Here is a 14,010-nt window from a genome sequence, read left to right as displayed (position 1 = left end):
ATACTACCCCTTTTTGTTTTGTGACGTTTGCTTACGCCTATGTCACTTGAATATTTCCTACAGCCCCTGAATGCAGCAGCAGTTTCATTGTGGCCCTGCAGAGCTAACGCCATCACACGCAGCGGCTACGACGAGCACCACGGTGACATCACGGCCACCACAGCAGCGCAGTCCTCATTACTGCCAATTTATGACATTATAACGGCAATGGAATACAGAGCCGCGGATTATTAGACGCGTTTGAACTGGTAAGAAACACTGTTTTCCATTTAACTCATGATTCAGCTCGGTTCTATCTCCAAAGCGGAATGAATTACTTTGATTTTTCCAGGTATTATTATTATTGACGTTTCTTGAACGTAAACGTGCTCAGCCCGTTAGCTAGCTACGTCCCTGTCTGCCTCCTCTAAATGGAAAGGGCTGTCTAGGTGAGGCGTCGGCTGTTTTTAATGCGATACCCTGTGTGTATTCAGTGGAATGTATACACTAGCGTTCATCTGTACAACTGAAACGAAGAAACAGCACCCGAAGCAAATTAGGCAAGTAGGTTATCCACGGTCACTGACGGTTAAAAAAGAGTTATTGCGCTGTGTTTATTATCACACGGGAGGCGTTTAGCTTTCAAATCATCTTGACGCATCGGTTTTTGATCCTCTCTGCTCGGTTGTTTACCATACTCTCCCCCTTTCCACTCTCCCTTTCTCTCATCATCATCATCATCAGCAGCATCTCTCACTGATGCTTGGTGGAGTCAGATGAAGGACACAACCTCACATGATTCAGAGGGGCTCTCTTATTCTGGAGGCTTGTGCACACACCACAGTGCTCAGTTAACTTTGAGGACCGGGTTGCATTCCTTCACATGAGGTGTGTTATGCAGATGAAATGCACAGGCATCCCTCTGATGCTGTCTCCCAGGGCTTGCTTGTGATTTCTGAAGGATAACGTGGTGTGTACCTCTTGTTTCCCCCACTTCCAGTTCTTCTCAACAAGTCAGAGATGTATTGCCAAGTTTCACATAACAATCCTGCATTTTAATCAGGCTTTCGGGCACTGTGCTGAGATGCAAGCCCTCTTCCCCTGGTTCTTCCTAATCATGGAGGGGAAGTTTCTCCACCCTTCCTTGTGTGAATTGGGGTTAAATACTCTTGTCACCTCTCCCTCCTTTTAAAATATTGATGGGCGTCCCTCCATTCATTCCATCAGCCCATAAAACTTGGCCAAGTCTGAACTGCAGCCATTTGTCCTGCACATTGTGTTTGCAAAATTAGTGTAATTGATTGCATTGTTGGTCGCTGCCACTAGTGTTTCTTAATGAGGCAGATCATTGCTTCTTGTAATCAAGTCATTTTAGCTGGCACTCAAGGGAGAAAGAAACTACGATCTGATGTTGCGTTGTAATCTGTAGAAGTACTGTTATTCCTATTTTCAGAAATCCAACTTCCTTGGATTTGGAGCGGTGCCAGCAGCTGGCACACAGCTGGCTGACTCCACTTAGTTTAATATTTTTGCACCAAGAAGACAAAGACACTTGTTTTACAACGATGTGATGACCAGCTGAGTTCAGGTGCTGCAGGTGCAGTGTAAGGAAGCACATTACACTGTGAGTGGATTGTGCCCCCCAGGGCTGGGATAATCTCTGATGAGATGTAGTCCTCATGGAAACTAAACTCAGGAACCAGTGTGCTTTATAAAATACTGTATTTGTACAAGCTTTATTTACACACAGAATAGGTGCAGATAATGTTCTCAACGTCTGAGGATCTAAATTTTACAAATTCTAATCATTTGATGTCTGTTGGGTGTCTGCATTAATCCTGCCAAATTTGAAAATAATAGATATAAAATGAACCCTTGCCTCCATGTTTGTGTTAAATCTGGCGGTTTTGCAGTGGAGCTTTGTTTTGCAGATGTTCCCATCTGACTTGTGGCTTTTTGCAGAAAAAAACCTGCTATAGTCAGGTTGAGTTATGAGTCAAGAGCTGCTCCTTTGTATTCTCGCTGCTGGTGCTCTACAATAGCACAGGGCGTGCACAGTATCCGTTGTATTAAGCTTGTTGGCCCGTTTAGACAGACAGTTTTAAACAGCTTCTCGTCCTTTTACACTGAGGTGAGACGCTGCCAAAGAGCTGTGTTCCTGATCACACTTCACCCCGTCGCTGACTGACAGAGGGATACTTTGTGCTGCCAGGAGAGCCCTGATCAGGCAGGTTCTCACACAGAGGTGAGGAGGTTAGGAAATCTAATGCAGTTGTGTGCATGTGGTGTCTGGTAATTAATCGTTCTTCTAATTTTGAATAGTCCCAATTTCTTCTTTTTGTTAATGGATTTGTTTGTCTTTTTTAGCCCCTTATTCCTCCCACCCTCTGTGCAATGTGTCGTCTGCCATGTGGTCATTTGATTAAACCAAATTTAATGTAGGAATGTTCAACATGTAAGCACAAACATGGAATAATAAAAATGCAGGGACTCAGGATTAGGAAATAAACCAGGAGCCATCTCAAAGCTTGTATCATATCAGTTCCTATGGTGCTTTAATGGAGCATATTTCCAGACTGTTGACACATAGTAAGTTGCTTTGCATTTTTGGGGGCCCTGTGGCTCCAGGGCCACAGCCCAGTTACCAAATTTGTTATTGGCCTTGTCCGACAGTTTTCACAGATTCGTTTTTCCTCACCTGTTTCAACCTTGCTTATAAAGGGATGAGTCAGAACACTTCCTGTAGGTTAATGTTGAAGAAACCCCTCCCCTTTCTTCAACATGAGTTAGTTAACATGGTTGCGTCGTGCATGTAGTGTGCTGCTGACTGTTGCCTGCTTTAGTGTTGGTCCTGCTGTTCTCTGGGTAAATCTGTTAAGGAAGTTATGGTTTCAGGGGCACATGCTTTTTTGTGGTTCCCATTGTTTTTGACTCGTGAACCCTCAACACTCGGCGCTGTTTTTTCTCTTCTCAGACTGTTTTTGATTGATAAGAGCTGAAAATATGAAGTTTCTTAGAAGAGAGAAAATAACAAATCATGTTTTGATCTGTTTCATCCTCTGTCTCATCTTTTCACGCCTTAGGTTTTGTTGTGACCCCTCGTGGGTTCAAACTCCAGGGCTGGGAACCACTGATTAAGCAGGATAGTTACAGTGGGCCAGGAGACACAGAACAAGCCCTGGAACAAGCATATGTTGTCACTGTGCACATTCTGGTGCAGCTCTGGATGTAGATGCAGATTAAAACACTGGTGATGTTATCTGTGATCACAGTCACAGGTTTGGAAGATTGTGGTCCTGGTCCAGGTATTTGCTCTTGAGTGAGTTCTATTTTTAAACTTGCCTTGGCTTTGACCCACTTTGAAGCCAGTCTGACTCCACCTGGAGAGCAACCACTGTTGGAATTTGTGATCCCCCCAGTCTCCTATGATGTAGCTTTGACTCAACAGTGCACTTAACAGTGGTTACATGATTCCTAAATGTCACTTTGGGCTCCGGACACTTTGTGGCTGGTGCCACTTTGAACAGATGTGCTTGCACAGAGTTGATATCATCCACGGTGAAGCTCCAAACCTCATCAGTTGGCAGCATTATGTAACCTCTAATCTCTGCTACTTCCAAATTACACACTTTCCCAAACAGGGATTCTTGAAGCATTTTACCGTTGTGTGAAGACACAGCAGGGTGTTTAAATTCAGGGCTGCTGCTGCTCTGCTGCAATTAATGAGAAGTGCCTGTATCAATTAAAATATTGATAAGTATATTTTAATTCACTGACTTTTTCCTAGGACTTCATTATGGTCTTCATCATCAAAGTTTAGTCAAGTCATAACAAGTAGTCACTGTGATTAAAGTGGATTACTTAAGTCAGGTAATAACATGTCTCCATTAGACTTGTCCTCATACTAGAATTAGAAAAGCCTCTGATACTGCCTAAAATACTGGATCGGGTATCAGCGAGTACACAAATCTGTTCACTGATCCAATACAATGTAATTTATGAATAAACTTTATAGTTTCACACACAGATAAAGCGGCAGGTTTCCCGGACATCAACTCTTCCTCACTGCCCTGAAATAGCAGCCTACACAGGAAGTTGTGCTGCGCAGCCACTGGCAGCCGCTGTTATAGACAGATTAGTGTATGTATGTTATCATCATGTGTTCGTTCATGTTTAAGCTGATCCATGCCATACAACAGCAGCAATCATACCACATCCATGCAGCGTTAGTAGTACAGCTGTTTATTTATTTATTTATTTTTTAATGTAATGGTATTGAATCAGTAGCCAGTATCGCCCGATGCACAAGCTCAGGTATCAGAACAATCTCTGATCTCCATGACAACTAAGCCAACAACATCCCATTGCCATCTTGAACTCAACAATGAACTTTGCTGCTGAAAAATATAGTTGCATACATGTGCTTTCCTAAAGGTGGTCTCAGATCTGCTACGGTAGACAGACAGACAGAGAAAGACATAAACAAACCTACATCATCTGTATAAAGTCTATATACAGGGTTGTGGTCTTGGTAAGATTGTGCTATAAATGTAGTGCTAGAGTTATGGAATAAATATTGTATGTCATATAACCCCCCCAGAAGAAACCTTTCTCCTTCTCCAGTCCATGGAGCTTGTAGTGGGTCAGAAGGCCCCGGCTCGTGCGTTTGGGAACGAGAGTACAGTCAGCCGCTCCTCTGCGCTCAGCATCATGCCAGAACCTCAGAGGTCAGAAAGACGCCACAACAACGCCGTCCTTTGTGTCCCGCCTTCCAGTGGAGAGGGAATGAAATGTGTCTCTCTTCTCCCTCTCTGCATCTTTTTTTTTCCCCCGCTGCAGTTGGTGGCGGAGTTGTGACGTACTGACGGGCTCAAATGAAGTTATTGTTACAGATGAATAAATGTCGAAGCGCAGATGAATGCAGGGTATGAAGGAGCTGGTGGGGACACAACGCTGACATGTGAGAGCAGAGCTACAGATCATATGATTGCCTCTGAACGCCCGCCATCCCTCCAGCATCCTACTACCACAACTCCTAGTTTTCCTTTCACTCTGCTAATTAGAGACCCAGAGCTTTTCTTTGCTGCGATTTTTAACATTTTACACAATCCATCAGCTTCATTAAAAACAGGAATGTCTGTGAGCTGGGCGTCAGTGACACCATGGGAGGAAATTATGTGTGAAAGCGATACACTTGCATGAAAGCTTGTCAAAACTGGGCCCATGGAGATGTCCGTCTTAGGGGTATTCCTTTAGAGGAATTCAATTAGCAGGAGTTGTTTGTCTCGCTTCGAGGAGCTGGAGTATCCTATCACGCTGATCACATCACGCACAGTCCCTTATCAGCGCAGCACTTCTTCCTGCCACAGCTCGTCTCTGTGTTTGCTTATGTGCACGTTGGCTCGAAATGTGCAAAGTCAGTTACTGGTGGTCGAGTGTGGCTTCATTTCCTCTGAACATAATCACAGTTGCTCATTTACATCTGGTGCACAGGCATGAGAGCAGCAGCCCGCGCAGCTTCCTCTCATATCCTGCTCAACATTTTCCATTTTTAATCTCCCTCGCTTTTTTCTTTTTTTCTTAATCTCTCCAATTCCATTTAGCTCTCAACTCCATTTAGCCTTTATTCATGAGTTCAATAGAGCATTGGAGCGCCTCAGTGTATATTTAAAACCTCGCAACTGAACGAATCAAGCAGAAATCTTTTAATTTTGCCAGCTACCACCCAACCTGAGAGTTTCTACTGCTGCAGAAGCAGTGGACCAGCAGCAGGTCCCTGTAACAGACTTCATCCACATGTGTCTGAGTAGAGAGCCAAGGCATCACATGGTGCTTAGAGAAGCAGCATCAGGACGTTTGGATTTAAACTTTTCACTGTCTGCAGACGCTGACGTCAAAATGCGACCTGCTTAGTTGACTAGACTTGAACAAAAGAGTGGTAATGTGGTGGATGTTTGTGCATTTACTAAGAAATCATGTGTACTCTGCATTACTGCCATTTTTAAGAAGCTATTAGCTGTTAAAATATTTGGGGGGTTTTTTGGGGGGGGTGTGGTGACTGACTTGGTTGGGGGTTTGCTCTACTTTAGATGTTCATGCTGACACATTTCCCCTGCAGATTTCGTTAATCTTTCATTTGCAGACTGATGTTGCCTTATTGTAGATATATCTATATACTGTATATATTGTTTTATATATTGTTGTATATATTGTTTGCTACAACCTAACCAACATTGGACTTTTTCAAAAGAATTCCTTTACTTTGCTTGTTAGAGAATTATGTTCAAGAGATGTAAAACTTGTCAGTGCTCTCAAGAGGGCAAACAACATATGTGAAAGTCACACTGTCGAAGTTACTCACATTTTCTTTTTTTTCCCCAGAATTTTCTGTTTTTTGTAATATTTCTTGTTACCTATCAATTGATCTGAGCTTACCTCAGGAAACTGGTTAACAGAGGTGGAAATTAGACTTGGGCGATATACAAAATATAACATCATGATAATGCCATACTGTTTGTGCTTGTAGGGTCAAGGGGGGTTAGAGCCAATCCCAGCTGACATTGGGTGAGGGCGGGGTACACTCTGGACCAGTCACCAGTCTATCACATGGCTGACATATAGAGACAAACAACCGTTCAGATTTATTGAATTTATTATTTATTTAAAGAAACATCATCACCATTGCATAGTTTTGTAAAACCCACCGAGTTCCACCCTGCACATATATATTCCTCCGTGACCAATTACAAGGGATCCTCATCAAAAACATTCATGTAAAAATCGACTCACATCTTGTTACATCTTTGTCAAGTATCAATAGATGTTAGCCCCATAAATCTACAATCTAGGGCTTCATGATATGCAAAGAAAATCATATTGCGATTATTTTGGCAGATATTGCCATTACGATACGTGATACGATTTCAGTTGGAGTGATCATTCATTTTTACTGAAAAACATTTAAAAAAATTATGATGATAAAATTTTTATTGGGCTTTGTACCAAACAAGCATTTTCCCCTAGGTCTAGAGAATATGATTTGTAGGCCAGGGCGTCTCTGTTGCACCACAGCGCTTTTGGTGCTAACAATGCACAACAATGTTGATACACTTTATCCACAAAATAGCGCCTCTTGTCATTAGATATTGCACTTGGCCATATTGTATTTTCAATTGTATTTATTATTAAATGTGCAGCCCGACTACAATCAAATCAATCATCTCTAACAGTTATCTTGCACTTGTTTTTTGTCTTTTGGCAGAAAACAGCAGCCGCGCACAGATTATGGTGACATGCTACCAGTCACACTCTCTCCTCTGTAGTTTGAAGACTACAGACAAGTAGAAGAAAGATTAGGGCTTAAAAGTGAAATTTATTGATTGATCTCAGCACTGTTCTTAATCTGTGTGATCTCTACATGGCTCTGATGAGGACTGATGCTGAAAATGTCACTGGTGGGTTCTGTGATCTGTGGGATCAGGCCGGTGGACTGGCTTTGTGTAACAGCACAGTGAACACTGGAGCATCTCAAGGCTCTCTGCCTGCCAGAGACACAAGTAGCAATCATGTGGGCGTTGTTCTCCTCTCAGAGACGACAGGCGAGGCGGACAATACATCTCACTACGCTTCATTATTTATTAATGATATGTTTACCATGGTGGCAGGCAGACTGGTGACAAGTGTTTGTATTTTGAGGGCAAAACAAAAGTGCCTTCTGTACATATGTTAATGGCTGAGAGCGTTTTCATACATAATTAACTTGCTGTGAAATTTCCAGCTGTGTCTAATGTCATGTGTGAGTGACAGAGGCTGTATTCTGTCTCAACAAAGCCTGCCTGTGCTGCACGTGGATGATGCTGCTGGGAAATCTGCATTGCAAAAAAGCCATTATGCTTTATGGTTCCTATGAATTTTAGAGTGGACATATGCTGCTTTAGCATCATGCATGCAGATTTCCTCTTAGAGCTGCTGTTTATGTGGAGAACTCTGGCTTCTGAGCCTTCACCTCATCTCAGACAGTGACTGTGTATCAGAGAGATTGTGTTATGGCCAGTTTCCACTGCAGCTCACAGTCTCCTGAACTTGACCATGCAGCGTCATTCCTCTGCATTGCTGATGCAGCTGCCAGATGCTGACAAAGGAGATGATTGCTCATCCAGGTCTGTGGCATCATGTTGGCACTGGGCCTTCACCACCAGGCTCCCTTTAAAAGGCTGTGATGTCGCCAAGGGATTAACCCCCGTTGGCAGAGTCACAGGGCTTTATCTTCAGGAAGCTCTGTCACATGTTAAATAACCCCCCAAGCCAGAGATGTTATTCTCACTGTGGCCTTTTTGTATATATGATTTGATCAGGGTTAGAGAGTGCACACAACCATCCAGAACCATCTGTTAGAAACAAACTGGAATAAATCATATTAGTGATAGGGTTTAATTTTAAAGACTGGCATGAATGTAGACAGTCTGTGAGTTTGAGTGGCCACCACCATGGTTAACAGCTGACGATAAATTAACGATTACTTTGAAGCTTATCACTCTCTCTTTTTTGAGCCATGCTCTTTTCATATTCAGCCATCTGGTTGTGTTGAAAGTGAAAACTGTGCCATCAGACAGTGGTGTTACCTTTGGTCTCTGAAACTTTTTGCAATGTTTGCATCTCCAAATGTACCCAAACGACAGACACTGCATTCTTTGTAGGTATAAGCTGCTCGGGTTGAGGCTCAGTGTTTATGCTTGTGTCGTCACTACCACCAGCTTTGCTGTAAATGAACATGGACTGGACGGTTTAGCTGATTAGCTGGACAGTGCAGAGAGGTAGTATTTTAAGGGAACAATTCATGAACGCACAGATTTGGAAAAGTATTAAACCAAATGAACTGACAGGAGCAAGAGCATGTGTTGCTGGGGACACATTAAAGCTCAAACTGACAGCAGGCAACCAAGTCTGAGAACATCTCAGATATGTCTGCTCGATAAAATAAATTGTGCACTCTTGTTTTTTATGCCTCATTCATGTCATATCAGAGCAGTTTCAGACTTCTAAAGTCCTAGTTGTAATTATGACTGGAAAAGGATTATTTTTATGGAGGCTCTGATTTCTCTGACTCGATGTGGAAGCACCTGGAAACCAAACAAACATGGAGGCTTCCTCCACATGGGCTGCAGTCATACACCGTCGTGTGTTGTTTGAGGATGTGAACGTTGATGAGCATCTCTCATTATCAGCCATCATATATGTCAGAAACATAGTCATCGTCGTGGGCAAGGGGCGGTGACATCGTGTGTCATTGTGGATGAGCCAATAGCAGACTGCAATTTTGAAAGCCTGCTTTACTAGTGGAGATGTTAGCTAAAGTGAGGGCTGAATTCAGGCAGTCGTTACTGTTTATTTGCTGTGTAGTAGTAGTGGTGGTACTATAGTAGTAGTACTAGTTCTAGTAGTTTTAGTACTACTAGTAGTAGTGGTGGTACAGTAGCACCGTCTGTTATACCTGCCAGCTAGTTATGACTTGAACCAAAAGTGAGTTTTTTTCATGGCCCAGTTCAACACCGTCTGCACACTGAGCTATTTGCTGCTGTAGTGATTCCTCCTCTTCCTGCTGCCTGTCAGGTGATCCCCTCTTAACCCAGCTCCAGTGTAATTCTACAGTTAAGCTCCGTACAGTTTGCCACTGTTTACTGTAAGATGAGGAAACACAGCAAAGTTTGCTTGAAAAATAATTGATGATCAAAATAATTGCCAAATAATTTTTGACCATCAGTTAATTGATTAACTGACAAATGAACTTCAGACAGTGGAATTACTGTATAACAGGATATTATGTAGGTATTGAATTCATTGTAACACATCCTGAGGGCGATTTACTGGATTCAGATCTGGAGACTGGGGAGGTCACTGGAGTTCACTGAACTCATGATCTAGTTCATGAAACCTGTCAGAGACAACTTTAGCTTTGTGCCATGGACCAGTATCCTGCTGGAAGTAGCCATTAGAAGATGGTGAACTGCGGCCATAAAGGGATGAACATGCTCAGCAACAGTACTCTGTGAATGGCATTCAAACCATGAATGATTGGTAGTAAAGCCCGAGATTTGCCAAGAAAACACCCCCCCACACCAATACACCACCAGCACCAGCCTGGACTGTACACATCTTGTGTAGTGAGCGTATGTGGCCGCCGGCTCTATAAAACATGCCAGCATTGATATCAACTGGATCTGGTTCTCGATTCCCACCACCACTGTCTCCAAGTCAGAAACCCAGATTCATCAGACCAGGCCGTGGTTTTCCAGTCTTCAACTGTCCACTTCTGGTGAGTCTGCCCACAGTTGTGATTATCTGATCAACACGGCTTTGTTCACTGGTGTCCTTTCCCATTTTTATTCACAATCTTAGTTAATTGATGGGTCAATAAGCCACGCAATAGGTCAAGCTGAAAGTGAATTTTAAGCATCTGGACCACGAGACGCTCTGGTGCCTTCCTAGATGGTAGAGTTTAATCAAGCCTGTCATTAAAGTTGGAATATTTGAGGGTTTTTCTCTCTCATATAAACGAATGTTTGAATTTGGAACAAAGAGTGACAGCCCCCGGTAGATTCAGAGAGCCAGTGCAGATCGTGGAGGCCTTATCTGCTGTGAGGATAATTGTCCATTTTAATCCACTCCTGAGCAGCATCTGTCAGTCAGCCTCTCAGTGAGGGCTGCCAGCCCACTGACAGTCCTGACCTGTCAATCAAATCACATCCGTCAGGGCTCATGGGAACAGGGATGAAACGTTCAGGATTTAATTAATGTTCTAGAATGTCATATCTTTGCCAGAAACTTTACGCAATGTTTCAGAAAAACCAAAGGCAGCTGGATATATTACCACTGCTGAACTACCCCACTGTCTGTATGGTTGCTCTGAGTCCACGTAAAGGCTGTAGCCTGCAGATGGAAGCTTTGCAAATGCAGCTATTATTGAAATGGCAAAGAGCCCTACTTACCCTTTAGAGACCCTGGAATGAACCAGCAGTGGGCGGCTGACGATGAGCTTTATATTAAATTGTACAGGGAATGGCACGTCTGTGGCGCAGACAGAAAGCAATTGCCCAGCAGGGGCACCTCCAGCTTGGCCCCGGTCCCCAAAGAGTATGATTGGCTGAGTTCATGGGTGGGAAACCACTAAAGGGGGGTGTGTTCCTGTTACTGAGATTGAGAGAGTGACTTCTGCAGACCTCTTCACTGTGGTTCCTCTCCTCAAGAAGTAACTTTGGGAGGAAGCAGCTGTTTGCTCAAATTAGGCCTATTTACCACATCTGTATCCATCCACTTCCAGTTTCACTCCAAGAAAAAAAGAGATAAGTTTTTCTTCATGTGGATATGAATTTGAAAGCACCTGGACAGGTGTATGCAGCCTGGAGCCTAAATGCTGTATAGTGGCTGCTGTACATTGTGTCATGTAGAAAACTCTGTTGCTTCTATTTTACATCTTTCATTGTCTTTCATTGTTGTCACTGTTCTCAGTGTGAGAGAAATACACCACTAGTGCTGGAACCAGCAGTTTTCTTAATTTCTCAATAATCTGATGATCATTTCTTCAGTAAATAGGAATACCAGGTTTACAGCCTTGACTACATCCAGGTTCTGCCAGGAGGGAACCACATGCTGAGAGGACACACAGCCCAACACTGCTCCAAAACCCTCTCCGCCCCTCCTGGTTGGGTACTCTGTGGTGACTGAGTGCTCTGGGAGGTTGTGCTTCCAGCTGTGGAAGACATGTCCCACCAATTTTTTTGCAAAGCCAGCAGCAGCATTTTCCTTTTTTGGACTGTTGGCCAGACAAAACATCTGAAGATGTCACCCTGGACTTTTTTTTGCCTCTGCCCGTTTTCAGCTGTGTGAAGGCAAGATCTCTGTGACATTGTGAAGGAACTTATTCAGAACTGGCACAAACATTCACAATATCACAACATGCCACACAAATGCTTCATATTTAATATGACTCTGGTTAAACAGGGATGTAATCTGAAACTAGTCTGAGGCACTGAGGCAGACAACCAGTTCAACGATTGATCAATGAGTCGATGAGAAAATAACTGACAGATAAAACAATCATCATTAGTTAGTTAGTAGATCAGACAGCACTGTGTGAGAGTGTGCTGCAGCCTCTCCAGCCCATCAGACAGGGTTTGGCAATGACAGTTGTTCTAATAGACACATACAGTGTAAGGAGTTGGCAGAGAGCATCCTGGGAGGAAATGGAGCAAAATGAAATACGACTCAGCACAAAGGCTGATGTTTCTGAACCCTGGCTGTTCAGTTCAGTACTTGCCTTCCTGCCCAGAGGTCTGCTACCTTCTGCGTGGATCCTGCTGCGTGTCAGGCCGGTCCAATAGCCCACTCGTGTCCCAGCAGCCGAGCAGCAGCAGAATGACTGAACCCGTTGTGCCTCAGCTGGTCATGTGACAGCTCAGTGTGGCTGAATGACTTGCCCTGCAGCCCCACTGCCATTATGTTTTATTAGAGGGGCTGCTGATGAAAAGACAAGAGTCAGCTCTCCCTCCGGGACCGGGGGACCGATGCACTCACAGCAAAGCCTGCTGGGAGCCCGTCACCATAACTGCCTTGGCTGACAGGCAGAGAGTCCACAGACATGTGGACAGCCAAATGGCAATTTTCTGCTGGTAGAGAATACTTAAATCACATGTTTGACTCACACGCTGAGGGCAGCTGGAGTATTTTGGGACACCCTCTAAAATAAACACACTAAAACCATCAGCTGAAAAAGCTGGTTGAACACTACCTGCACTGTACTCACATCCCACCGTTTTGTCTGACCGTGTAGTGAGAATTCTTAAGAAGAGAGAGAGGTGTGTGATGTCATTTGTAGCATACGTGAGAAGAAAAACAGGCTGAAGTGGAGAGTCAGACCAGATCTTTTCTCTTCTTGTTGTCCTCATTTAGCGTTTTTTACTTCTTATTTCCACTGTCTCTTCTTCTACTTGTGTTCTGTGTCATCTGCTGAGAGACACCCAAGCATTTCCACACCACCTCACTGTGCTCAGCCACATCTCTGCCAATCAGCTCGGGTTTTTAAAGTAAAAGTAATATTTTAAAAAACAGTAGGTACTGTGTGTGTGTGTAGTCAAACATGTGGCTGGGGCACCATGACACTGGCTGATAATATCTGTGGTGACGGTCTAATCACCGATCTGCTCGAGCATAATCATCTGCATAGCCAGATAAAAAGCTACACACAAACTAATGTATATTTTCAGGTTGTTTCCCATCATGCTCTGCTTCACAAGCATTGATCTTGTGTAGATAAGCTCAGCTCACCTCAGTCAAATGATTTTTTCAGTCTGTGGAGGCTTAATACAACCAATAACAGGAAATGATCATGTAATGGACCCCGACAGACACAAACCAGCAGCAGCAGCAGCAGCAGCAGCAGCAGCTTTCCACGTGGGCGGCTGCTGTTGCAGAGCAAACAGTTGCATCACACCAGCGAAGCTGCATGCACTTGCAACGTCTGTATGGCTACACTAACAATCAGTGAAGGCGCGGAGATGGATTAAATTAGATTAGCAGGGCTAAGCTTTAAAGTCAGAGCAGCAGCTAATGAGTTGGACCATATCTAGCAGCAGAGACAGCACGTCTTTTGTAAAGAGAGGGGCTAGGAGGGGCACCATGCAGTTAACCCCCGACCCTCCTGCCACACAATGACTCCACTGTGTAATTCTGCTGTCAGTCAAAGAGCTGGCAGCTACTGTAAAGTTTATCCACGCCTGGAGGAGATTTATCCGGTAAACACAAGTTGCCATGTTGCATCAGAAAAGCCCTTCATGGTTAGTTCTGCACTTTTGTTCCCTGCAATCGTTTTGCTCACAGTTTTGAAATTGACAAGGGACTTATTCTGATGTAGGAGTTACTGAAGGCTGTGTCAATGAAAGCATCAGTAGAAAATTACCAAAGCAAGAGAAGTAAAAGATGTGAGGACTTCTCTGTTCTGTGTTTGTGGTTTTACTACACTGTTTTCCACAGGTCTGA

At 43.7% G+C, this 14,010-nt stretch overlaps 1 protein-coding gene across 8 annotated transcripts in view; it reads left to right on the top strand.

Annotated features, from left to right (window-relative positions):
• Positions 1-81: 81 nt before the first annotated feature.
• The window catches only part of fynb (FYN proto-oncogene, Src family tyrosine kinase b), a 70,641-nt gene continuing 56,712 nt past the window's right edge, over positions 82-14,010 (top strand). For 5 of the 8 annotated variants that reach the window (XM_071478444.1, XM_071478442.1, XM_071478443.1 and 2 more), the window contains exon 1: positions 82-248. The gene's annotated coding sequence lies outside the window, so the exon portion shown is untranslated. Of the gene's footprint in view, positions 249-312; positions 868-2,110; positions 2,225-14,010 lie in introns of those variants that run through there. The other 3 variants (XM_071478439.1, XM_071478445.1, XM_071478440.1) reach the window with 3 other exon arrangements.

Source organism: Trachinotus anak, unplaced genomic scaffold (genome assembly GCF_046630095.1).
Source record: "Trachinotus anak isolate AG129_WGS33_773 ecotype Australia unplaced genomic scaffold, CSIRO_AGI_Tana_v1 ptg000005l, whole genome shotgun sequence".
In the NCBI taxonomy this organism is placed as follows: Eukaryota; Metazoa; Chordata; class Actinopteri; order Carangiformes; family Carangidae; genus Trachinotus; species Trachinotus anak.
This window is presented reverse-complemented; position numbering and strand designations above follow the sequence as displayed.